This window comes from Anomaloglossus baeobatrachus, unplaced genomic scaffold (genome assembly GCF_048569485.1).
Source record: "Anomaloglossus baeobatrachus isolate aAnoBae1 unplaced genomic scaffold, aAnoBae1.hap1 Scaffold_586, whole genome shotgun sequence".
NCBI lineage: Eukaryota > Metazoa > Chordata > Amphibia > Anura > Aromobatidae > Anomaloglossus > Anomaloglossus baeobatrachus.
Window position 1 is genome coordinate 121849 of NW_027444949.1, and position 23159 is coordinate 145007.

The 23159-nt window shown below is 48.6% G+C and overlaps 10 non-coding genes and 2 pseudogenes across 10 annotated transcripts; all 12 read left to right on the forward strand.

The window, feature by feature from the left end:
• Nucleotides 1-1273: 1273 nt before the first annotated feature.
• LOC142284936 (U2 spliceosomal RNA) lies at nucleotides 1274-1464 on the forward strand. Its single transcript, XR_012746380.1, has one exon. It is a non-coding gene; the product is annotated as a U2 spliceosomal RNA (small nuclear RNA).
• A 1387-nt stretch (nucleotides 1465-2851) lies between these two features.
• On the forward strand, nucleotides 2852-3042 carry LOC142284937 (U2 spliceosomal RNA). The gene has a single exon (XR_012746381.1). It is a non-coding gene; the product is annotated as a U2 spliceosomal RNA (small nuclear RNA).
• A 1387-nt stretch (nucleotides 3043-4429) lies between these two features.
• On the forward strand, nucleotides 4430-4620 carry LOC142284938 (U2 spliceosomal RNA). The gene has a single exon (XR_012746382.1). It is a non-coding gene; the product is annotated as a U2 spliceosomal RNA (small nuclear RNA).
• Nucleotides 4621-6007: 1387 nt separating this feature from the next.
• On the forward strand, nucleotides 6008-6198 carry LOC142284939 (U2 spliceosomal RNA). Its single transcript, XR_012746383.1, has one exon. It is a non-coding gene; the product is annotated as a U2 spliceosomal RNA (small nuclear RNA).
• A 1387-nt stretch (nucleotides 6199-7585) lies between these two features.
• On the forward strand, nucleotides 7586-7675 carry LOC142284988 (U2 spliceosomal RNA; annotated as a pseudogene).
• Nucleotides 7676-13118: 5443 nt separating this feature from the next.
• On the forward strand, nucleotides 13119-13323 carry LOC142284972 (U2 spliceosomal RNA; annotated as a pseudogene).
• Nucleotides 13324-14710: 1387 nt separating this feature from the next.
• On the forward strand, nucleotides 14711-14901 carry LOC142284940 (U2 spliceosomal RNA). The gene has a single exon (XR_012746384.1). It is a non-coding gene; the product is annotated as a U2 spliceosomal RNA (small nuclear RNA).
• Nucleotides 14902-16288: 1387 nt separating this feature from the next.
• Nucleotides 16289-16479, forward strand: LOC142284941 (U2 spliceosomal RNA). The gene has a single exon (XR_012746385.1). It is a non-coding gene; the product is annotated as a U2 spliceosomal RNA (small nuclear RNA).
• Nucleotides 16480-17866: 1387 nt separating this feature from the next.
• On the forward strand, nucleotides 17867-18057 carry LOC142284942 (U2 spliceosomal RNA). Its single transcript, XR_012746386.1, has one exon. It is a non-coding gene; the product is annotated as a U2 spliceosomal RNA (small nuclear RNA).
• Nucleotides 18058-19444: 1387 nt separating this feature from the next.
• Nucleotides 19445-19635, forward strand: LOC142284943 (U2 spliceosomal RNA). The gene has a single exon (XR_012746387.1). It is a non-coding gene; the product is annotated as a U2 spliceosomal RNA (small nuclear RNA).
• Nucleotides 19636-21022: 1387 nt separating this feature from the next.
• Nucleotides 21023-21213, forward strand: LOC142284944 (U2 spliceosomal RNA). The gene has a single exon (XR_012746388.1). It is a non-coding gene; the product is annotated as a U2 spliceosomal RNA (small nuclear RNA).
• Nucleotides 21214-22733: 1520 nt separating this feature from the next.
• On the forward strand, nucleotides 22734-22924 carry LOC142284945 (U2 spliceosomal RNA). Its single transcript, XR_012746389.1, has one exon. It is a non-coding gene; the product is annotated as a U2 spliceosomal RNA (small nuclear RNA).
• Nucleotides 22925-23159: the final 235 nt, after the last annotated feature.

Genomic DNA, 23159 nt, shown 5'->3' on the forward strand with positions numbered 1-23159 from the left:
TTCACACTTCCTCCTTTTGTTTTTTATCTTTCACACTTTTGACTTTCTTTATTCATCCAAATAGCAAACTCATCACCACTCAACCTGACCAACTCGGCTATGTCCCCGTGCTGCAGTTCTCTGTCTTATCTAGATCATTTGCAATTGAATGGAATAGATCCCTTTTGGACAAAGTGGATTCACCTGCTGCTGCAGTGACCACAGGTGTGATAACATCTAGAATTGGCATCTGGTGCGATCTCTCCGCTTCCACTCCAAAGAAAGTTACCTGTTTATTCCTATCATGCATTGGTTTTTGGGGTTTTCTTTGAGTAATGATGATCTCTTTAGTAGTCTGTTGGCGCCCTCTCCTGGAGGAATAGTTTGCTTGCTCTTGGACATTCTAAAAGAGAGGTCATGATAGACATTGAGCTTCTGAGCTCAATTGGGGACAGTCATGGGTGATGAATGTTTGCAACCTACTGCGAAGCCTCATACCGCAATATAAGGAACGTCAAATACTAAGAAAGGGCGGCCTATGAAAGAATTACTACTTTCAATAAGTACACTTAAACGGCTAATTGGGAATAGAAAAACTGTAAAAAGCCCTCTGAGAAAGCCCCCCTCTAACCTTTGATAGTAAGCTTTTCTGTAGTCTGCCTGTTGATGTATTTTCCGTTTGAACTGTGCACAACATGAAGAGACGGAACACTGGCGGCTTGTCACAATGCCCCCCGATGACATCACAATAGCGCTGCTGCCTAGAAAACAAGCTGCGCAGAAGAAGTTGTTCTTTGGGTGGGAGGGTGGGCTAGTGGAAGGAGGGGGCAATCTCTTTTTTTCCCGGGTGGTAGGGGGATGACAGGAGAAGGGAAGCGGGTGGTGAGAAAGGTACAGAGGGCAGGGTTTGGGGGCTGGGAAGGAAAGGGAAAAGATTAGGGTTTGGGGATGATGAAAGGGCTTTCTACGGGTAAGGATGGCAAAGGGTGGCAGTGACGGAAAGTCAGGCAACCTGTCCTGTCCGTCTTTTTGTATCGTGAATTGGAAAGACTGCAAGGGGGAGGGGAGTTGCTTGCGCCCTAAAGGAGGAGTTATTCAGATTCATTGCAGTGGGCGGCGGCTGCAAAACGCACCATTCTTCTTGTTTTGGCTCTGCAAAGCAGCCTTTTCAAGGGTTGGCTTGGGTGACAAAATGTCTTGTGTAGGCGTGGGTTTGTCTCCCTCTCGCTCTCTCTCCCTAAGATGTGTCCGGCATAGGCCAGGGTGCCACTCGAGGCCCAAACCAATTCTGGTTATCGCTTCTCGGCCTTTTGGCTAAGATCAAGTGTAGTATCTGTTCTTATCAGTTTAATATCTGATACGTCCCCTATCTGGGGACCATATATTAAATGGATTTTTAGAACAGGGAGATGGAAAAAGAGCTTGCTCTGTCCACTCCACGCATTGACCTGGTATTGCAGTACCTCCAGGAACGGTGCACCCCTTCTTAACCCAGTTTCCAAAAGCAGAACTCAATTCACCTGATTCATATTAGCCCGATTTAATGAATTGGAAGAAAGCATACGTCTTCATATGCACCTCAATTTGGCCCATTCACTTTTCACACTTCCTCCTTTTGTTTTTTATCTTTCACACTTTTGACTTTCTTTATTCATCCAAATAGCAAACTCATCACCACTCAACCTGACCAACTCGGCTATGTCCCCGTGCTGCAGTTCTCTGTCTTATCTAGATCATTTGCAATTGAATGGAATAGATCCCTTTTGGACAAAGTGGATTCACCTGCTGCTGCAGTGACCACAGGTGTGATAACATCTAGAATTGGCATCTGGTGCGATCTCTCCGCTTCCACTCCAAAGAAAGTTACCTGTTTATTCCTATCATGCATTGGTTTTTGGGGTTTTCTTTGAGTAATGATGATCTCTTTAGTAGTCTGTTGGCGCCCTCTCCTGGAGGAATAGTTTGCTTGCTCTTGGACATTCTAAAAGAGAGGTCATGATAGACATTGAGCTTCTGAGCTCAATTGGGGACAGTCATGGGTGATGAATGTTTGCAACCTACTGCGAAGCCTCATACCGCAATATAAGGAACGTCAAATACTAAGAAAGGGCGGCCTATGAAAGAATTACTACTTTCAATAAGTACACTTAAACGGCTAATTGGGAATAGAAAAACTGTAAAAAGCCCTCTGAGAAAGCCCCCCTCTAACCTTTGATAGTAAGCTTTTCTGTAGTCTGCCTGTTGATGTATTTTCCGTTTGAACTGTGCACAACATGAAGAGACGGAACACTGGCGGCTTGTCACAATGCCCCCCGATGACATCACAATAGCGCTGCTGCCTAGAAAACAAGCTGCGCAGAAGAAGTTGTTCTTTGGGTGGGAGGGTGGGCTAGTGGAAGGAGGGGGCAATCTCTTTTTTTCCCGGGTGGTAGGGGGATGACAGGAGAAGGGAAGCGGGTGGTGAGAAAGGTACAGAGGGCAGGGTTTGGGGGCTGGGAAGGAAAGGGAAAAGATTAGGGTTTGGGGATGATGAAAGGGCTTTCTACGGGTAAGGATGGCAAAGGGTGGCAGTGACGGAAAGTCAGGCAACCTGTCCTGTCCGTCTTTTTGTATCGTGAATTGGAAAGACTGCAAGGGGGAGGGGAGTTGCTTGCGCCCTAAAGGAGGAGTTATTCAGATTCATTGCAGTGGGCGGCGGCTGCAAAACGCACCATTCTTCTTGTTTTGGCTCTGCAAAGCAGCCTTTTCAAGGGTTGGCTTGGGTGACAAAATGTCTTGTGTAGGCGTGGGTTTGTCTCCCTCTCGCTCTCTCTCCCTAAGATGTGTCCGGCATAGGCCAGGGTGCCACTCGAGGCCCAAACCAATTCTGGTTATCGCTTCTCGGCCTTTTGGCTAAGATCAAGTGTAGTATCTGTTCTTATCAGTTTAATATCTGATACGTCCCCTATCTGGGGACCATATATTAAATGGATTTTTAGAACAGGGAGATGGAAAAAGAGCTTGCTCTGTCCACTCCACGCATTGACCTGGTATTGCAGTACCTCCAGGAACGGTGCACCCCTTCTTAACCCAGTTTCCAAAAGCAGAACTCAATTCACCTGATTCATATTAGCCCGATTTAATGAATTGGAAGAAAGCATACGTCTTCATATGCACCTCAATTTGGCCCATTCACTTTTCACACTTCCTCCTTTTGTTTTTTATCTTTCACACTTTTGACTTTCTTTATTCATCCAAATAGCAAACTCATCACCACTCAACCTGACCAACTCGGCTATGTCCCCGTGCTGCAGTTCTCTGTCTTATCTAGATCATTTGCAATTGAATGGAATAGATCCCTTTTGGACAAAGTGGATTCACCTGCTGCTGCAGTGACCACAGGTGTGATAACATCTAGAATTGGCATCTGGTGCGATCTCTCCGCTTCCACTCCAAAGAAAGTTACCTGTTTATTCCTATCATGCATTGGTTTTTGGGGTTTTCTTTGAGTAATGATGATCTCTTTAGTAGTCTGTTGGCGCCCTCTCCTGGAGGAATAGTTTGCTTGCTCTTGGACATTCTAAAAGAGAGGTCATGATAGACATTGAGCTTCTGAGCTCAATTGGGGACAGTCATGGGTGATGAATGTTTGCAACCTACTGCGAAGCCTCATACCGCAATATAAGGAACGTCAAATACTAAGAAAGGGCGGCCTATGAAAGAATTACTACTTTCAATAAGTACACTTAAACGGCTAATTGGGAATAGAAAAACTGTAAAAAGCCCTCTGAGAAAGCCCCCCTCTAACCTTTGATAGTAAGCTTTTCTGTAGTCTGCCTGTTGATGTATTTTCCGTTTGAACTGTGCACAACATGAAGAGACGGAACACTGGCGGCTTGTCACAATGCCCCCCGATGACATCACAATAGCGCTGCTGCCTAGAAAACAAGCTGCGCAGAAGAAGTTGTTCTTTGGGTGGGAGGGTGGGCTAGTGGAAGGAGGGGGCAATCTCTTTTTTTCCCGGGTGGTAGGGGGATGACAGGAGAAGGGAAGCGGGTGGTGAGAAAGGTACAGAGGGCAGGGTTTGGGGGCTGGGAAGGAAAGGGAAAAGATTAGGGTTTGGGGATGATGAAAGGGCTTTCTACGGGTAAGGATGGCAAAGGGTGGCAGTGACGGAAAGTCAGGCAACCTGTCCTGTCCGTCTTTTTGTATCGTGAATTGGAAAGACTGCAAGGGGGAGGGGAGTTGCTTGCGCCCTAAAGGAGGAGTTATTCAGATTCATTGCAGTGGGCGGCGGCTGCAAAACGCACCATTCTTCTTGTTTTGGCTCTGCAAAGCAGCCTTTTCAAGGGTTGGCTTGGGTGACAAAATGTCTTGTGTAGGCGTGGGTTTGTCTCCCTCTCGCTCTCTCTCCCTAAGATGTGTCCGGCATAGGCCAGGGTGCCACTCGAGGCCCAAACCAATTCTGGTTATCGCTTCTCGGCCTTTTGGCTAAGATCAAGTGTAGTATCTGTTCTTATCAGTTTAATATCTGATACGTCCCCTATCTGGGGACCATATATTAAATGGATTTTTAGAACAGGGAGATGGAAAAAGAGCTTGCTCTGTCCACTCCACGCATTGACCTGGTATTGCAGTACCTCCAGGAACGGTGCACCCCTTCTTAACCCAGTTTCCAAAAGCAGAACTCAATTCACCTGATTCATATTAGCCCGATTTAATGAATTGGAAGAAAGCATACGTCTTCATATGCACCTCAATTTGGCCCATTCACTTTTCACACTTCCTCCTTTTGTTTTTTATCTTTCACACTTTTGACTTTCTTTATTCATCCAAATAGCAAACTCATCACCACTCAACCTGACCAACTCGGCTATGTCCCCGTGCTGCAGTTCTCTGTCTTATCTAGATCATTTGCAATTGAATGGAATAGATCCCTTTTGGACAAAGTGGATTCACCTGCTGCTGCAGTGACCACAGGTGTGATAACATCTAGAATTGGCATCTGGTGCGATCTCTCCGCTTCCACTCCAAAGAAAGTTACCTGTTTATTCCTATCATGCATTGGTTTTTGGGGTTTTCTTTGAGTAATGATGATCTCTTTAGTAGTCTGTTGGCGCCCTCTCCTGGAGGAATAGTTTGCTTGCTCTTGGACATTCTAAAAGAGAGGTCATGATAGACATTGAGCTTCTGAGCTCAATTGGGGACAGTCATGGGTGATGAATGTTTGCAACCTACTGCGAAGCCTCATACCGCAATATAAGGAACGTCAAATACTAAGAAAGGGCGGCCTATGAAAGAATTACTACTTTCAATAAGTACACTTAAACGGCTAATTGGGAATAGAAAAACTGTAAAAAGCCCTCTGAGAAAGCCCCCCTCTAACCTTTGATAGTAAGCTTTTCTGTAGTCTGCCTGTTGATGTATTTTCCGTTTGAACTGTGCACAACATGAAGAGACGGAACACTGGCGGCTTGTCACAATGCCCCCCGATGACATCACAATAGCGCTGCTGCCTAGAAAACAAGCTGCGCAGAAGAAGTTGTTCTTTGGGTGGGAGGGTGGGCTAGTGGAAGGAGGGGGCAATCTCTTTTTTTCCCGGGTGGTAGGGGGATGACAGGAGAAGGGAAGCGGGTGGTGAGAAAGGTACAGAGGGCAGGGTTTGGGGGCTGGGAAGGAAAGGGAAAAGATTAGGGTTTGGGGATGATGAAAGGGCTTTCTACGGGTAAGGATGGCAAAGGGTGGCAGTGACGGAAAGTCAGGCAACCTGTCCTGTCCGTCTTTTTGTATCGTGAATTGGAAAGACTGCAAGGGGGAGGGGAGTTGCTTGCGCCCTAAAGGAGGAGTTATTCAGATTCATTGCAGTGGGCGGCGGCTGCAAAACGCACCATTCTTCTTGTTTTGGCTCTGCAAAGCAGCCTTTTCAAGGGTTGGCTTGGGTGACAAAATGTCTTGTGTAGGCGTGGGTTTGTCTCCCTCTCGCTCTCTCTCCCTAAGATGTGTCCGGCATAGGCCAGGGTGCCACTCGAGGCCCAAACCAATTCTGGTTATCGCTTCTCGGCCTTTTGGCTAAGATCAAGTGTAGTATCTGTTCTTATCAGTTTAATATCTGATACGTCCCCTATCTGGGGACCATATATTAAATGGATTTTTAGAACAGGGAGATGGAAAAAGAGCTTGCTCTGTCCACTCCACGCATTGACCTGGTATTGCAGTACCTCCAGGAACGGTGCACCCCTTCTTAACCCAGTTTCCAAAAGCAGAACTCAATTCACCTGATTCATATTAGCCCGATTTAATGAATTGGAAGAAAGCATACGTCTTCATATGCACCTCAATTTGGCCCATTCACTTTTCACACTTCCTCCTTTTGTTTTTTATCTTTCACACTTTTGACTTTCTTTATTCATCCAAATAGCAAACTCATCACCACTCAACCTGACCAACTCGGCTATGTCCCCGTGCTGCAGTTCTCTGTCTTATCTAGATCATTTGCAATTGAATGGAATAGATCCCTTTTGGACAAAGTGGATTCACCTGCTGCTGCAGTGACCACAGGTGTGATAACATCTAGAATTGGCATCTGGTGCGATCTCTCCGCTTCCACTCCAAAGAAAGTTACCTGTTTATTCCTATCATGCATTGGTTTTTGGGGTTTTCTTTGAGTAATGATGATCTCTTTAGTAGTCTGTTGGCGCCCTCTCCTGGAGGAATAGTTTGCTTGCTCTTGGACATTCTAAAAGAGAGGTCATGATAGACATTGAGCTTCTGAGCTCAATTGGGGACAGTCATGGGTGATGAATGTTTGCAACCTACTGCGAAGCCTCATACCGCAATATAAGGAACGTCAAATACTAAGAAAGGGCGGCCTATGAAAGAATTACTACTTTCAATAAGTACACTTAAACGGCTAATTGGGAATAGAAAAACTGTAAAAAGCCCTCTGAGAAAGCCCCCCTCTAACCTTTGATAGTAAGCTTTTCTGTAGTCTGCCTGTTGATGTATTTTCCGTTTGAACTGTGCACAACATGAAGAGACGGAACACTGGCGGCTTGTCACAATGCCCCCCGATGACATCACAATAGCGCTGCTGCCTAGAAAACAAGCTGCGCAGAAGAAGTTGTTCTTTGGGTGGGAGGGTGGGCTAGTGGAAGGAGGGGGCAATCTCTTTTTTTCCCGGGTGGTAGGGGGATGACAGGAGAAGGGAAGCGGGTGGTGAGAAAGGTACAGAGGGCAGGGTTTGGGGGCTGGGAAGGAAAGGGAAAAGATTAGGGTTTGGGGATGATGAAAGGGCTTTCTACGGGTAAGGATGGCAAAGGGTGGCAGTGACGGAAAGTCAGGCAACCTGTCCTGTCCGTCTTTTTGTATCGTGAATTGGAAAGACTGCAAGGGGGAGGGGAGTTGCTTGCGCCCTAAAGGAGGAGTTATTCAGATTCATTGCAGTGGGCGGCGGCTGCAAAACGCACCATTCTTCTTGTTTTGGCTCTGCAAAGCAGCCTTTTCAAGGGTTGGCTTGGGTGACAAAATGTCTTGTGTAGGCGTGGGTTTGTCTCCCTCTCGCTCTCTCTCCCTAAGATGTGTCCGGCATAGGCCAGGGTGCCACTCGAGGCCCAAACCAATTCTGGTTATCGCTTCTCGGCCTTTTGGCTAAGATCAAGTGTAGTATCTGTTCTTATCAGAACAAACTGAGCTAGCTACACTTGACGAGATACGATCAGGGAGACGAGCTCCGAAGCCCAGCCGAGACCGGAAGAGGGAGATCGGACGGAAGAAGAGCTTGGCAGAAAGAAGCAAGAAGACGAAGGCTCGGAGAAGACTTGGGGAGACCAGAGGAACTTCGAGGAGGAACACAGCGGGAGAAGACACCCAGAGAAGAATCCAAGATCCAGCTCCGGGAATTCAAGCAGGAACCAGCCATGGCAAGCAAGCCAGAGAAGGCAGCCAAGAAGGCTCAGGACCCAGGGACCTCCAGGAAGGCTCATCCAGAGGCTTCTTCGGCCCAAGAGGCCCCTACCTCCGACGCCAGCCAGCCGGAGGGAGCCCGGACGCCGCCTGAAAAGGCTCCAACCCTGGAGCCTTGGATGCGGCAGACGGTCGCCCTGAAGCTAAAGGCGGTGGATGGTAGGTTGCCGGACATGTCCAGCGACGTGTTCTGCAAGAAGATGATTCTGGATCAGGGCTTCTCCAGGGCGGAAACCCTGAGTGTCCAGACCTTCATGACTGGCATTTTTCTGGTAACCTTTGCCACGGTGAATGCCTGCAGGAGATACTGGGAGGCGATGAACGCAGCGATGCCGGACTCCCCTTTTCATTCTTTTTTAGGATCCTGTCCTATACAGAGGGATGAGAAGAGGATCACGGTCTCCATGCGGAACCCGCACACCCCAGGAAGAGACATCTCCACGTTCCTGAGACGTCTCTGCACAGTGGTGAGGGAGCCATCCCACATCCTTAACGGCAACGGATTCTGGACGGGTAAGTGGTCAGTAACCGTTCGACTCTACAGGGAACCAGCATCCGAGGATGGTCTCCAGCACCTGCCCCCGACATTCTCTCTGGGAAACTCCTTTGGTCTCATCTACTACCCGGACATGCCACACAACTGCAGGAAATGTGGCGGGAAAGGGCATTCGATGAAGACCTGCAAGGAGGACGCCTGCAGGGTTTGCCGGGTGACGGGACACAGCTCCAAGGACTGCCCAAAGAAGAAGACTTGCAACCTATGTGGACAGGCGGACCACCTTTACAAGGACTGCCCACAGCGGGAGAAATCCTGGGCACGGGTTGCCGCGGCGACCCAGTATCGGGTAGTCACAGCTTCGTCGACCAAGGCAGCTACGACCGAGGCCACAGAGGCCAAGGACAAGGCGGCCAAGAACCCGGCGACCGTGGCTCCAGCCGATGCCCCAGCAGCCACGGAGTCCAGGGAAAAGAAGGGTAAGAAAACTGCTGCCCCCTCCCTGGTCCCCCCCCCTGTCACCCCTGTCCAAACCCCTCCCCCCCCGGCCAACCCTACTGAGGATTCCACTACCTCCACCTCATTTCCCTACTCCTCAGTTGGTCTCCTCACCCCCCCCCCAAAGCCCACTCTCCCTCCCCAGACCATGAGAGCAGAGGGCCCCAGCACTCTTGCACTTTTCACCGAGGAGGATTTTCCAGCTCTTGTCTCCTCAGGTACAGGCCAAAGGAAAAGGAAGGTGGAAGATAGTCCTGTCGCAGAACCTTCCAAGCTGTTCATTGTGGACCCCAATCCACCCCAGGAAGAGGAGGATGGCCTCCTCCCAGAACCGGACGTGTTGGAGCAGATGGTGGAGTCCCTTGTGGCCGAAGAAGAAATGGAGGAGTCGGAAGCCACTGAGGCACCATCCCTGCTCGATCAGCTAGAAGAAGAGGGTCTGCTGGAGATACCCTTACCAGCAGGTGCCAAAGAGGAAGAACCGCCCGACCGGAGTGGTAACTAAGGCACACCGCCTGCGCTAACTTTCTCTTTCCTCCAATGACTGCTAACATTAACATCTTTTCCATTAATGTTAGGAGCATCAGAGACAAGTTCCGACGTCAGACAATTTTTGCGTTCCTTAACACTCAGTCTAGTGATGTATTTTTCCTGCAGGAATGCTCCCTTCCCTCCTCTAGGTCCTTCAACCATCTGGCCAGGGAGTGGACCCATGGCCCATCCTACTGGTCCGGCGGAGGCGACTGTAGGTCCGCGGGGGTCGCCGTGCTGATCAGGGGAAGCGCCTTCACATTGGACTCTGTTCAGGAAATCGTCTGCGGCAGGTTACTGCTCGTGGATGGCACCTGGGCGGGAGAACCTGTCAGGTTCATCAATGTGTATGCTTCTCCTGTGAAGAGCGATCGACTGGAGCTCCTCCAAGCCCTGCGCCCTCAGCTCGCTACCGCCAGGACGGTAGTGATGGCCGGGGATTTCAACTGCCCAAATGAGGAGGATGGACGCAGTTCTGGAACGGCTGCCAAGTTGGACGTCACATCCAAACTGCTCATTGAGATGGTGACCGAAGCCTCTCTTGTGGACGTCGTTGGCTCCATCGGACACGGATCCGTGAACTATTCATGGTGCCGATCCGATGGCTCGCTGCGTTCCAGGATTGACTTTGTGTTTACCTCTCGGGCGGTTGGGCGGAGTGGGCACTCGATGGTCCCCTGCTTCTTCTCTGACCACAGAGCCATTCACTTTCAAGGTGTGCTGGGCCATGGCTTCCCCATTGGCCCGGGCTCCTGGAAGCTGAACTGCTCTCTGCTGGAAAAGGGTGAGATTCTGGAGGAGCTTAGAGCTGCCTACTCCACGTGGCGGGCCTACAAGGCGGGCTTCCAGTCTGTTTCTGACTGGTGGGAATACGTTAAACTCGAGTTCCGTTTCTTCTTTCAGGCAAAGAGTCAACAACAGGCGTGTCTGAAGAGGAGGGACTTCAGGAGACTCCAGCGTGAGCTGCGTTCCCTGCAGGACCTTCTTCGATGCGGCTGGGACGTGAGAGAGGAGCTGGAGGAGACTAAGAGGAGCCTGAAAAGGCACTTCGAGGAGGAGTCCGAGCGAATTGTCTTCCGTTCCAAAGTGGAGAACCTGGAGAAGGGTGAGAAATGTAACTCGTTCTTTTTCAGGAAACTCCACGCCGGTCACACGCCCATGAATGAACTACGAGACGAGAGTGGAAGCATGCGACGCGGGAAAGAGAACGTGATGAAGGTCGTCAGCGACTTCTACAGCGAACTCTACGCCCGCAAGACTACTGACCCCGAGGCCGCCGATAAGTTCCTGTCAGGTATCACTAACCATCTTGACCCTGCAGACGCGGCGGCCATGGATGTTCCTCTGACGGTGGACGAGCTGCTCTCGGCCGCCAAATCCTTTAGTTCTGGCAGGACACCGGGCAGTGACGGCCTCCCAGCAGAGCTCTATGTAGCGCTGGGAGACCTAATCTGTCCGGACCTGTTAGGGCTGTATGAGGAGATGGTGGTGGAGGGCAGAATGCCTCCATCTCTGAGGGAAGGAATGGTCACGATCCTGTACAAGCGTAAAGGAGAGAGGTGCGACCTGAAGAATTGGCGTCCCATCACCCTTCTGAACGTCGACTACAAGATCCTGGCCAAGACGATGGCAACGAGATTGAAGACTGTTATCGGACGGATCATCCACCCGGATCAGACCTGCGGCATCCCCGGACGTCGCATCGCAGACAGCCTGGCTCTCATGCGGGACACGGTCGAGTACATCAAAGCCCGCCGGGTGCACGCAGCCCTGATCTCGTTGGATCAGGAAAAGGCCTTCGACCGTGTTTCCCATGAGTTCCTGGGCAAAGCTCTGCACAGGTTAGGTTTGGGTAACATGTTTTGCTTGTATGTCCAACTAATGTATTTTGATATTCACAGCTCGGTGTTGGTAAACGGCTGGAAGACTGACCCCTTCCCGGTCCTCTCAGGGGTCAGACAAGGCTGTCCTCTGTCACCTCTTCTTTTTGTTTGTGTTATAGAACTCTTTGCAGAGGCTATCCGGCGGAATGGAGAGATCAGAGGGATCACCGCACCAGGACCAGAACGCTTCGAGGTCAAGTGCTCGCTCTACATGGACGACGTGACCGTCTTCTGCGCGGACCGGCGCTCAGTCGACACCCTCGTCCAGACCTGTGAGACCTTCGGACGGGCTTCGGGAGCCAAAGTCAACTGCGGGAAGTCGGAAGCCATGCTCTTCGGGGACTGGCAGCCGGCCTCCTCCGCCCCCTTCCCTTTCAGCATCCAGCCGGATTTCATCAAGGTTCTTGGAGTCTGGTTCGGGAAGGAAGGAGCAGCCCTCAAGTCCTGGGAGGAACGCTTGACCAAGATCACCCAACGGATCGGTCTGTGGAGCCTCAGACGCCTCACCTGTGAGGGCAAAGCACTGGTCCTGCGTAACGAGGTACTGCCCGTGCTGCAGTACACGGCCCAGGCCTGGCCCCCCCTTGCCACCGTGTGCAGGGCCATTACCAGGACGGTGTTTCGTTTTGTCTGGGGATCCAAGATGGACAGAGTAAAGCGGAGCATCATGTACAAGGATCCTCGCAAGGGTGGGAAGGGCGTACCCGATATCCCCACCCTCCTGCGATCCTCCTTCGTATGTGACTGCGTTCGCCGAACTCTGCGAGTCAAGAGAGGTTCCGCGGGTGGGTCCATGTCTCGCTTCTTCCTGCTCCCCCTTTGGAGACGGTTAGGCTGGGACAAGTGGGACAGCTCCTTCCCCTACAACTGGACGACGCCATGGTTCTACGGAGACGTGGTTCGGTTTGTGAGGGAACACCAACTGGAGGGACTCAAGCCTGATTTGTGGAAGCCAAAGACTATCCACAAACTCATCAGAGCCAAGGACGAAATGGAGAACATTCCAGGACTTCATCACGACACACTGGAGACTGTTTGGACAAACGTGTCATCGGCTGGATTGACCAACGGGCACAAGGACTTGTCATGGATGGCGATACAGGGCGGACTGCCCGTCCGGTCATTCATGCACGCCCGGAACCTGTGCAAAACCCGGTACTGCCCAAGGTGCCCCTTCGTGGAGGAAACATCGCTGCACGCCTTTTGGGACTGCCGTTTCGCACAGCGCCTGTTGGTTGCCCTGGAGGATGACCTGAGGAACTCCGTCCCCAGAGGGAGCCTATCGTACCATTCCGTACTTTATGGACTCTTCCCTGGGACTCACACCGTTGGAGCCATCCAGGAGGCTTGGCGCCTTATGAACTGCTTTAAGGACGCTATTTGGGTCGCCAGGAACCGGCTCATCTTGAAGAGGGAGAGGATGTCTATCCAGGATTGCCGCAGGCTGATCCACAGCCTGCTCAGAGACTATTCCATCATGGACAGTCCGGACGACAGCGCCGAGGAGGAGGTTTAGACCTCTTCCATGCCCCCTCCCTCCTTTTCCCGTTATGTGCGTCTTTCAATAAAGCTTCGGGCCTGTGATTTCCCCACCCTATCCCCCTTTTCCCCTACCCCCATCCCCCAATCGCCGGTTCGTCGTTATTTATTGTCTAACTTTTTCTTTCAGCTCGAGTGTTATGGATAAGCATAGGAGCGTGATGTATAGTTTAGTGCGTCGTACTCTATGGCTATGTAAGAAGGATTGTATATTTCTGTGTGTACGGGGCTGCGGCACTGTACACGGTTTGTTACCTTTTTGTGAGTAGTGCATGATAATAAAGATGCTGTTAAATCAAAAAATCTGTTCTTATCAGTTTAATATCTGATACGTCCCCTATCTGGGGACCATATATTAAATGGATTTTTAGAACAGGGAGATGGAAAAAGAGCTTGCTCTGTCCACTCCACGCATTGACCTGGTATTGCAGTACCTCCAGGAACGGTGCACCCCTTCTTAACCCAGTTTCCAAAAGCAGAACTCAATTCACCTGATTCATATTAGCCCGATTTAATGAATTGGAAGAAAGCATACGTCTTCATATGCACCTCAATTTGGCCCATTCACTTTTCACACTTCCTCCTTTTGTTTTTTATCTTTCACACTTTTGACTTTCTTTATTCATCCAAATAGCAAACTCATCACCACTCAACCTGACCAACTCGGCTATGTCCCCGTGCTGCAGTTCTCTGTCTTATCTAGATCATTTGCAATTGAATGGAATAGATCCCTTTTGGACAAAGTGGATTCACCTGCTGCTGCAGTGACCACAGGTGTGATAACATCTAGAATTGGCATCTGGTGCGATCTCTCCGCTTCCACTCCAAAGAAAGTTACCTGTTTATTCCTATCATGCATTGGTTTTTGGGGTTTTCTTTGAGTAATGATGATCTCTTTAGTAGTCTGTTGGCGCCCTCTCCTGGAGGAATAGTTTGCTTGCTCTTGGACATTCTAAAAGAGAGGTCATGATAGACATTGAGCTTCTGAGCTCAATTGGGGACAGTCATGGGTGATGAATGTTTGCAACCTACTGCGAAGCCTCATACCGCAATATAAGGAACGTCAAATACTAAGAAAGGGCGGCCTATGAAAGAATTACTACTTTCAATAAGTACACTTAAACGGCTAATTGGGAATAGAAAAACTGTAAAAAGCCCTCTGAGAAAGCCCCCCTCTAACCTTTGATAGTAAGCTTTTCTGTAGTCTGCCTGTTGATGTATTTTCCGTTTGAACTGTGCACAACATGAAGAGACGGAACACTGGCGGCTTGTCACAATGCCCCCCGATGACATCACAATAGCGCTGCTGCCTAGAAAACAAGCTGCGCAGAAGAAGTTGTTCTTTGGGTGGGAGGGTGGGCTAGTGGAAGGAGGGGGCAATCTCTTTTTTTCCCGGGTGGTAGGGGGATGACAGGAGAAGGGAAGCGGGTGGTGAGAAAGGTACAGAGGGCAGGGTTTGGGGGCTGGGAAGGAAAGGGAAAAGATTAGGGTTTGGGGATGATGAAAGGGCTTTCTACGGGTAAGGATGGCAAAGGGTGGCAGTGACGGAAAGTCAGGCAACCTGTCCTGTCCGTCTTTTTGTATCGTGAATTGGAAAGACTGCAAGGGGGAGGGGAGTTGCTTGCGCCCTAAAGGAGGAGTTATTCAGATTCATTGCAGTGGGCGGCGGCTGCAAAACGCACCATTCTTCTTGTTTTGGCTCTGCAAAGCAGCCTTTTCAAGGGTTGGCTTGGGTGACAAAATGTCTTGTGTAGGCGTGGGTTTGTCTCCCTCTCGCTCTCTCTCCCTAAGATGTGTCCGGCATAGGCCAGGGTGCCACTCGAGGCCCAAACCAATTCTGGTTATCGCTTCTCGGCCTTTTGGCTAAGATCAAGTGTAGTATCTGTTCTTATCAGTTTAATATCTGATACGTCCCCTATCTGGGGACCATATATTAAATGGATTTTTAGAACAGGGAGATGGAAAAAGAGCTTGCTCTGTCCACTCCACGCATTGACCTGGTATTGCAGTACCTCCAGGAACGGTGCACCCCTTCTTAACCCAGTTTCCAAAAGCAGAACTCAATTCACCTGATTCATATTAGCCCGATTTAATGAATTGGAAGAAAGCATACGTCTTCATATGCACCTCAATTTGGCCCATTCACTTTTCACACTTCCTCCTTTTGTTTTTTATCTTTCACACTTTTGACTTTCTTTATTCATCCAAATAGCAAACTCATCACCACTCAACCTGACCAACTCGGCTATGTCCCCGTGCTGCAGTTCTCTGTCTTATCTAGATCATTTGCAATTGAATGGAATAGATCCCTTTTGGACAAAGTGGATTCACCTGCTGCTGCAGTGACCACAGGTGTGATAACATCTAGAATTGGCATCTGGTGCGATCTCTCCGCTTCCACTCCAAAGAAAGTTACCTGTTTATTCCTATCATGCATTGGTTTTTGGGGTTTTCTTTGAGTAATGATGATCTCTTTAGTAGTCTGTTGGCGCCCTCTCCTGGAGGAATAGTTTGCTTGCTCTTGGACATTCTAAAAGAGAGGTCATGATAGACATTGAGCTTCTGAGCTCAATTGGGGACAGTCATGGGTGATGAATGTTTGCAACCTACTGCGAAGCCTCATACCGCAATATAAGGAACGTCAAATACTAAGAAAGGGCGGCCTATGAAAGAATTACTACTTTCAATAAGTACACTTAAACGGCTAATTGGGAATAGAAAAACTGTAAAAAGCCCTCTGAGAAAGCCCCCCTCTAACCTTTGATAGTAAGCTTTTCTGTAGTCTGCCTGTTGATGTATTTTCCGTTTGAACTGTGCACAACATGAAGAGACGGAACACTGGCGGCTTGTCACAATGCCCCCCGATGACATCACAATAGCGCTGCTGCCTAGAAAACAAGCTGCGCAGAAGAAGTTGTTCTTTGGGTGGGAGGGTGGGCTAGTGGAAGGAGGGGGCAATCTCTTTTTTTCCCGGGTGGTAGGGGGATGACAGGAGAAGGGAAGCGGGTGGTGAGAAAGGTACAGAGGGCAGGGTTTGGGGGCTGGGAAGGAAAGGGAAAAGATTAGGGTTTGGGGATGATGAAAGGGCTTTCTACGGGTAAGGATGGCAAAGGGTGGCAGTGACGGAAAGTCAGGCAACCTGTCCTGTCCGTCTTTTTGTATCGTGAATTGGAAAGACTGCAAGGGGGAGGGGAGTTGCTTGCGCCCTAAAGGAGGAGTTATTCAGATTCATTGCAGTGGGCGGCGGCTGCAAAACGCACCATTCTTCTTGTTTTGGCTCTGCAAAGCAGCCTTTTCAAGGGTTGGCTTGGGTGACAAAATGTCTTGTGTAGGCGTGGGTTTGTCTCCCTCTCGCTCTCTCTCCCTAAGATGTGTCCGGCATAGGCCAGGGTGCCACTCGAGGCCCAAACCAATTCTGGTTATCGCTTCTCGGCCTTTTGGCTAAGATCAAGTGTAGTATCTGTTCTTATCAGTTTAATATCTGATACGTCCCCTATCTGGGGACCATATATTAAATGGATTTTTAGAACAGGGAGATGGAAAAAGAGCTTGCTCTGTCCACTCCACGCATTGACCTGGTATTGCAGTACCTCCAGGAACGGTGCACCCCTTCTTAACCCAGTTTCCAAAAGCAGAACTCAATTCACCTGATTCATATTAGCCCGATTTAATGAATTGGAAGAAAGCATACGTCTTCATATGCACCTCAATTTGGCCCATTCACTTTTCACACTTCCTCCTTTTGTTTTTTATCTTTCACACTTTTGACTTTCTTTATTCATCCAAATAGCAAACTCATCACCACTCAACCTGACCAACTCGGCTATGTCCCCGTGCTGCAGTTCTCTGTCTTATCTAGATCATTTGCAATTGAATGGAATAGATCCCTTTTGGACAAAGTGGATTCACCTGCTGCTGCAGTGACCACAGGTGTGATAACATCTAGAATTGGCATCTGGTGCGATCTCTCCGCTTCCACTCCAAAGAAAGTTACCTGTTTATTCCTATCATGCATTGGTTTTTGGGGTTTTCTTTGAGTAATGATGATCTCTTTAGTAGTCTGTTGGCGCCCTCTCCTGGAGGAATAGTTTGCTTGCTCTTGGACATTCTAAAAGAGAGGTCATGATAGACATTGAGCTTCTGAGCTCAATTGGGGACAGTCATGGGTGATGAATGTTTGCAACCTACTGCGAAGCCTCATACCGCAATATAAGGAACGTCAAATACTAAGAAAGGGCGGCCTATGAAAGAATTACTACTTTCAATAAGTACACTTAAACGGCTAATTGGGAATAGAAAAACTGTAAAAAGCCCTCTGAGAAAGCCCCCCTCTAACCTTTGATAGTAAGCTTTTCTGTAGTCTGCCTGTTGATGTATTTTCCGTTTGAACTGTGCACAACATGAAGAGACGGAACACTGGCGGCTTGTCACAATGCCCCCCGATGACATCACAATAGCGCTGCTGCCTAGAAAACAAGCTGCGCAGAAGAAGTTGTTCTTTGGGTGGGAGGGTGGGCTAGTGGAAGGAGGGGGCAATCTCTTTTTTTCCCGGGTGGTAGGGGGATGACAGGAGAAGGGAAGCGGGTGGTGAGAAAGGTACAGAGGGCAGGGTTTGGGGGCTGGGAAGGAAAGGGAAAAGATTAGGGTTTGGGGATGATGAAAGGGCTTTCTACGGGTAAGGATGGCAAAGGGTGGCAGTGACGGAAAGTCAGGCAACCTGTCCTGTCCGTCTTTTTGTATCGTGAATTGGAAAGACTGCAAGGGGGAGGGGAGTTGCTTGCGCCCTAAAGGAGGAGTTATTCAGATTCATTGCAGTGGGCGGCGGCTGCAAAACGCACCATTCTTCTTGTTTTGGCTCTGCAAAGCAGCCTTTTCAAGGGTTGGCTTGGGTGACAAAATGTCTTGTGTAGGCGTGGGTTTGTCTCCCTCTCGCTCTCTCTCCCTAAGATGTGTCCGGCATAGGCCAGGGTGCCACTCGAGGCCCAAACCAATTCTGGTTATCGCTTCTCGGCCTTTTGGCTAAGATCAAGTGTAGTATCTGTTCTTATCAGTTTAATATCTGATACGTCCCCTATCTGGGGACCATATATTAAATGGATTTTTAGAACAGGGAGATGGAAAAAGAGCTTGCTCTGTCCACTCCACGCATTGACCTGGTATTGCAGTACCTCCAGGAACGGTGCACCCCTTCTTAACCCAGTTTCCAAAAGCAGAACTCAATTCACCTGATTCATATTAGCCCGATTTAATGAATTGGAAGAAAGCATACGTCTTCATATGCACCTCAATTTGGCCCATTCACTTTTCACACTTCCTCCTTTTGTTTTTTATCTTTCACACTTTTGACTTTCTTTATTCATCCAAATAGCAAACTCATCACCACTCAACCTGACCAACTCGGCTATGTCCCCGTGCTGCAGTTCTCTGTCTTATCTAGATCATTTGCAATTGAATGGAATAGATCCCTTTTGGACAAAGTGGATTCACCTGCTGCTGCAGTGACCACAGGTGTGATAACATCTAGAATTGGCATCTGGTGCGATCTCTCCGCTTCCACTCCAAAGAAAGTTACCTGTTTATTCCTATCATGCATTGGTTTTTGGGGTTTTCTTTGAGTAATGATGATCTCTTTAGTAGTCTGTTGGCGCCCTCTCCTGGAGGAATAGTTTGCTTGCTCTTGGACATTCTAAAAGAGAGGTCATGATAGACATTGAGCTTCTGAGCTCAATTGGGGACAGTCATGGGTGATGAATGTTTGCAACCTACTGCGAAGCCTCATACCGCAATATAAGGAACGTCAAATACTAAGAAAGGGCGGCCTATGAAAGAATTACTACTTTCAATAAGTACACTTAAACGGCTAATTGGGAATAGAAAAACTGTAAAAAGCCCTCTGAGAAAGCCCCCCTCTAACCTTTGATAGTAAGCTTTTCTGTAGTCTGCCTGTTGATGTATTTTCCGTTTGAACTGTGCACAACATGAAGAGACGGAACACTGGCGGCTTGTCACAATGCCCCCCGATGACATCACAATAGCGCTGCTGCCTAGAAAACAAGCTGCGCAGAAGAAGTTGTTCTTTGGGTGGGAGGGTGGGCTAGTGGAAGGAGGGGGCAATCTCTTTTTTTCCCGGGTGGTAGGGGGATGACAGGAGAAGGGAAGCGGGTGGTGAGAAAGGTACAGAGGGCAGGGTTTGGGGGCTGGGAAGGAAAGGGAAAAGATTAGGGTTTGGGGATGATGAAAGGGCTTTCTACGGGTAAGGATGGCAAAGGGTGGCAGTGACGGAAAGTCAGGCAACCTGTCCTGTCCGTCTTTTTGTATCGTGAATTGGAAAGACTGCAAGGGGGAGGGGAGTTGCTTGCGCCCTAAAGGAGGAGTTATTCAGATTCATTGCAGTGGGCGGCGGCTGCAAAACGCACCATTCTTCTTGTTTTGGCTCTGCAAAGCAGCCTTTTCAAGGGTTGGCTTGGGTGACAAAATGTCTTGTGTAGGCGTGGGTTTGTCTCCCTCTCGCTCTCTCTCCCTAAGATGTGTCCGGCATAGGCCAGGGTGCCACTCGAGGCCCAAACCAATTCTGGTTATCGCTTCTCGGCCTTTTGGCTAAGATCAAGTGTAGTATCTGTTCTTATCAGTTTAATATCTGATACGTCCCCTATCTGGGGACCATATATTAAATGGATTTTTAGAACAGGGAGATGGAAAAAGAGCTTGCTCTGTCCACTCCACGCATTGACCTGGTATTGCAGTACCTCCAGGAACGGTGCACCCCTTCTTAACCCAGTTTCCAAAAGCAGAACTCAATTCACCTGATTCATATTAGCCCGATTTAATGAATTGGAAGAAAGCATACGTCTTCATATGCACCTCAATTTGGCCCATTCACTTTTCACACTTCCTCCTTTTGTTTTTTATCTTTCACACTTTTGACTTTCTTTATTCATCCAAATAGCAAACTCATCACCACTCAACCTGACCAACTCGGCTATGTCCCCGTGCTGCAGTTCTCTGTCTTATCTAGATCATTTGCAATTGAATGGAATAGATCCCTTTTGGACAAAGTGGATTCACCTGCTGCTGCAGTGACCACAGGTGTGATAACATCTAGAATTGGCATCTGGTGCGATCTCTCCGCTTCCACTCCAAAGAAAGTTACCTGTTTATTCCTATCATGCATTGGTTTTTGGGGTTTTCTTTGAGTAATGATGATCTCTTTAGTAGTCTGTTGGCGCCCTCTCCTGGAGGAATAGTTTGCTTGCTCTTGGACATTCTAAAAGAGAGGTCATGATAGACATTGAGCTTCTGAGCTCAATTGGGGACAGTCATGGGTGATGAATGTTTGCAACCTACTGCGAAGCCTCATACCGCAATATAAGGAACGTCAAATACTAAGAAAGGGCGGCCTATGAAAGAATTACTACTTTCAATAAGTACACTTAAACGGCTAATTGGGAATAGAAAAACTGTAAAAAGCCCTCTGAGAAAGCCCCCCTCTAACCTTTGATAGTAAGCTTTTCTGTAGTCTGCCTGTTGATGTATTTTCCGTTTGAACTGTGCACAACATGAAGAGACGGAACACTGGCGGCTTGTCACAATGCCCCCCGATGACATCACAATAGCGCTGCTGCCTAGAAAACAAGCTGCGCAGAAGAAGTTGTTCTTTGGGTGGGAGGGTGGGCTAGTGGAAGGAGGGGGCAATCTCTTTTTTTCCCGGGTGGTAGGGGGATGACAGGAGAAGGGAAGCGGGTGGTGAGAAAGGTACAGAGGGCAGGGTTTGGGGGCTGGGAAGGAAAGGGAAAAGATTAGGGTTTGGGGATGATGAAAGGGCTTTCTACGGGTAAGGATGGCAAAGGGTGGCAGTGACGGAAAGTCAGGCAACCTGTCCTGTCCGTCTTTTTGTATCGTGAATTGGAAAGACTGCAAGGGGGAGGGGAGTTGCTTGCGCCCTAAAGGAGGAGTTATTCAGATTCATTGCAGTGGGCGGCGGCTGCAAAACGCACCATTCTTCTTGTTTTGGCTCTGCAAAGCAGCCTTTTCAAGGGTTGGCTTGGGTGACAAAATGTCTTGTGTAGGCGTGGGTTTGTCTCCCTCTCGCTCTCTCTCCCTAAGATGTGTCCGGCATAGGCCAGGGTGCCACTCGAGGCCCAAACCAATTCTGGTTATCGCTTCTCGGCCTTTTGGCTAAGATCAAGTGTAGTATCTGTTCTTATCAGTTTAATATCTGATACGTCCCCTATCTGGGGACCATATATTAAATGGATTTTTAGAACAGGGAGATGGAAAAAGAGCTTGCTCTGTCCACTCCACGCATTGACCTGGTATTGCAGTACCTCCAGGAACGGTGCACCCCTTCTTAACCCAGTTTCCAAAAGCAGAACTCAATTCACCTGATTCATATTAGCCCGATTTAATGAATTGGAAGAAAGCATACGTCTTCATATGCACCTCAATTTGGCCCATTCACTTTTCACACTTCCTCCTTTTGTTTTTTATCTTTCACACTTTTGACTTTCTTTATTCATCCAAATAATAATAATAATAATAATAATAATAATTTTATTCATTTATATAGCGCTATTAATTCCACAGCGCTTTACATACATTTGCAACACTGTCCCCATTGGGGCTCACAATCTAGAGTCCCTATCTGTATGTCTTTGGAGCAAACTCATCACCACTCAACCTGACCAACTCGGCTATGTCCCCGTGCTGCAGTTCTCTGTCTTATCTAGATCATTTGCAATTGAATGGAATAGATCCCTTTTGGACAAAGTGGATTCACCTGCTGCTGCATTGACCACAGGTGTGATAACATCTAGAATTGGCATCTGGTGCGATCTCTCCGCTTCCACTCCAAAGAAAGTTACCTGTTTATTCCTATCATGCATTGGTTTTTGGGGTTTTCTTTGAGTAATGATGATCTCTTTAGTAGTCTGTTGGCGCCCTCTCCTGGAGGAATAGTTTGCTTGCTCTTGGACATTCTAAAAGAGAGGTCATGATAGACATTGAGCTTCTGAGCTCAATTGGGGACAGTCATGGGTGATGAATGTTTGCAACCTACTGCGAAGCCTCATACCGCAATATAAGGAACGTCAAATACTAAGAAAGGGCGGCCTATGAAAGAATTACTACTTTCAATAAGTACACTTAAACGGCTAATTGGGAATAGAAAAACTGTAAAAAGCCCTCTGAGAAAGCCCCCCTCTAACCTTTGATAGTAAGCTTTTCTGTAGTCTGCCTGTTGATGTATTTTCCGTTTGAACTGTGCACAACATGAAGAGACGGAACACTGGCGGCTTGTCACAATGCCCCCCGATGACATCACAATAGCGCTGCTGCCTAGAAAACAAGCTGCACAGAAGAAGTTGTTCTTTGGGTGGGAGGGTGGGCTAGTGGAAGGAGGGGGCAATCTCTTTTTTTCCCGGGTGGTAGGGGGATGACAGGAGAAGGGAAGCGGGTGGTGAGAAAGGTACAGAGGGCAGGGTTTGGGGGCTGGGAAGGAAAGGGAAAAGATTAGGGTTTGGGGATGATGAAAGGGCTTTCTACGGGTAAGGATGGCAAAGGGTGGCAGTGACGGAAAGTCAGGCAACCTGTCCTGTCCGTCTTTTTGTATCGTGAATTGGAAAGACTGCAAGGGGGAGGGGAGTTGCTTGCGCCCTAAAGGAGGAGTTATTCAGATTCATTGCAGTGGGCGGCGGCTGCAAAACGCACCATTCTTCTTGTTTTGGCTCTGCAAAGCAGCCTTTTCAAGGGTTGGCTTGGGTGACAAAATGTCTTGTGTAGGCGTGGGTTTGTCTCCCTCTCGCTCTCTCTCCCTAAGATGTGTCCGGCATAGGCCAGGGTGCCACTCGAGGCCCAAACCAATTCTGGTTATCGCTTCTCGGCCTTTTGGCTAAGATCAAGTGTAGTATCTGTTCTTATCAGTTTAATATCTGATACGTCCCCTATCTGGGGACCATATATTAAATGGATTTTTAGAACAGGGAGATGGAAAAAGAGCTTGCTCTGTCCACTCCACGCATTGACCTGGTATTGCAGTACCTCCAGGAACGGTGCACCCCTTCTTAACCCAGTTTCCAAAAGCAGAACTCAATTCACCTGATTCATATTAGCCCGATTTAATGAATTGGAAGAAAGCATACGTCTTCATATGCACCTCAATTTGGCCCATTCACTTTTCACACTTCCTCCTTTTGTTTTTTATCTTTCACACTTTTGACTTTCTTTATTCATCCAAATAGCAAACTCATCACCACTCAACCTGACCAACTCGGCTATGTCCCCGTGCTGCAGTTCTC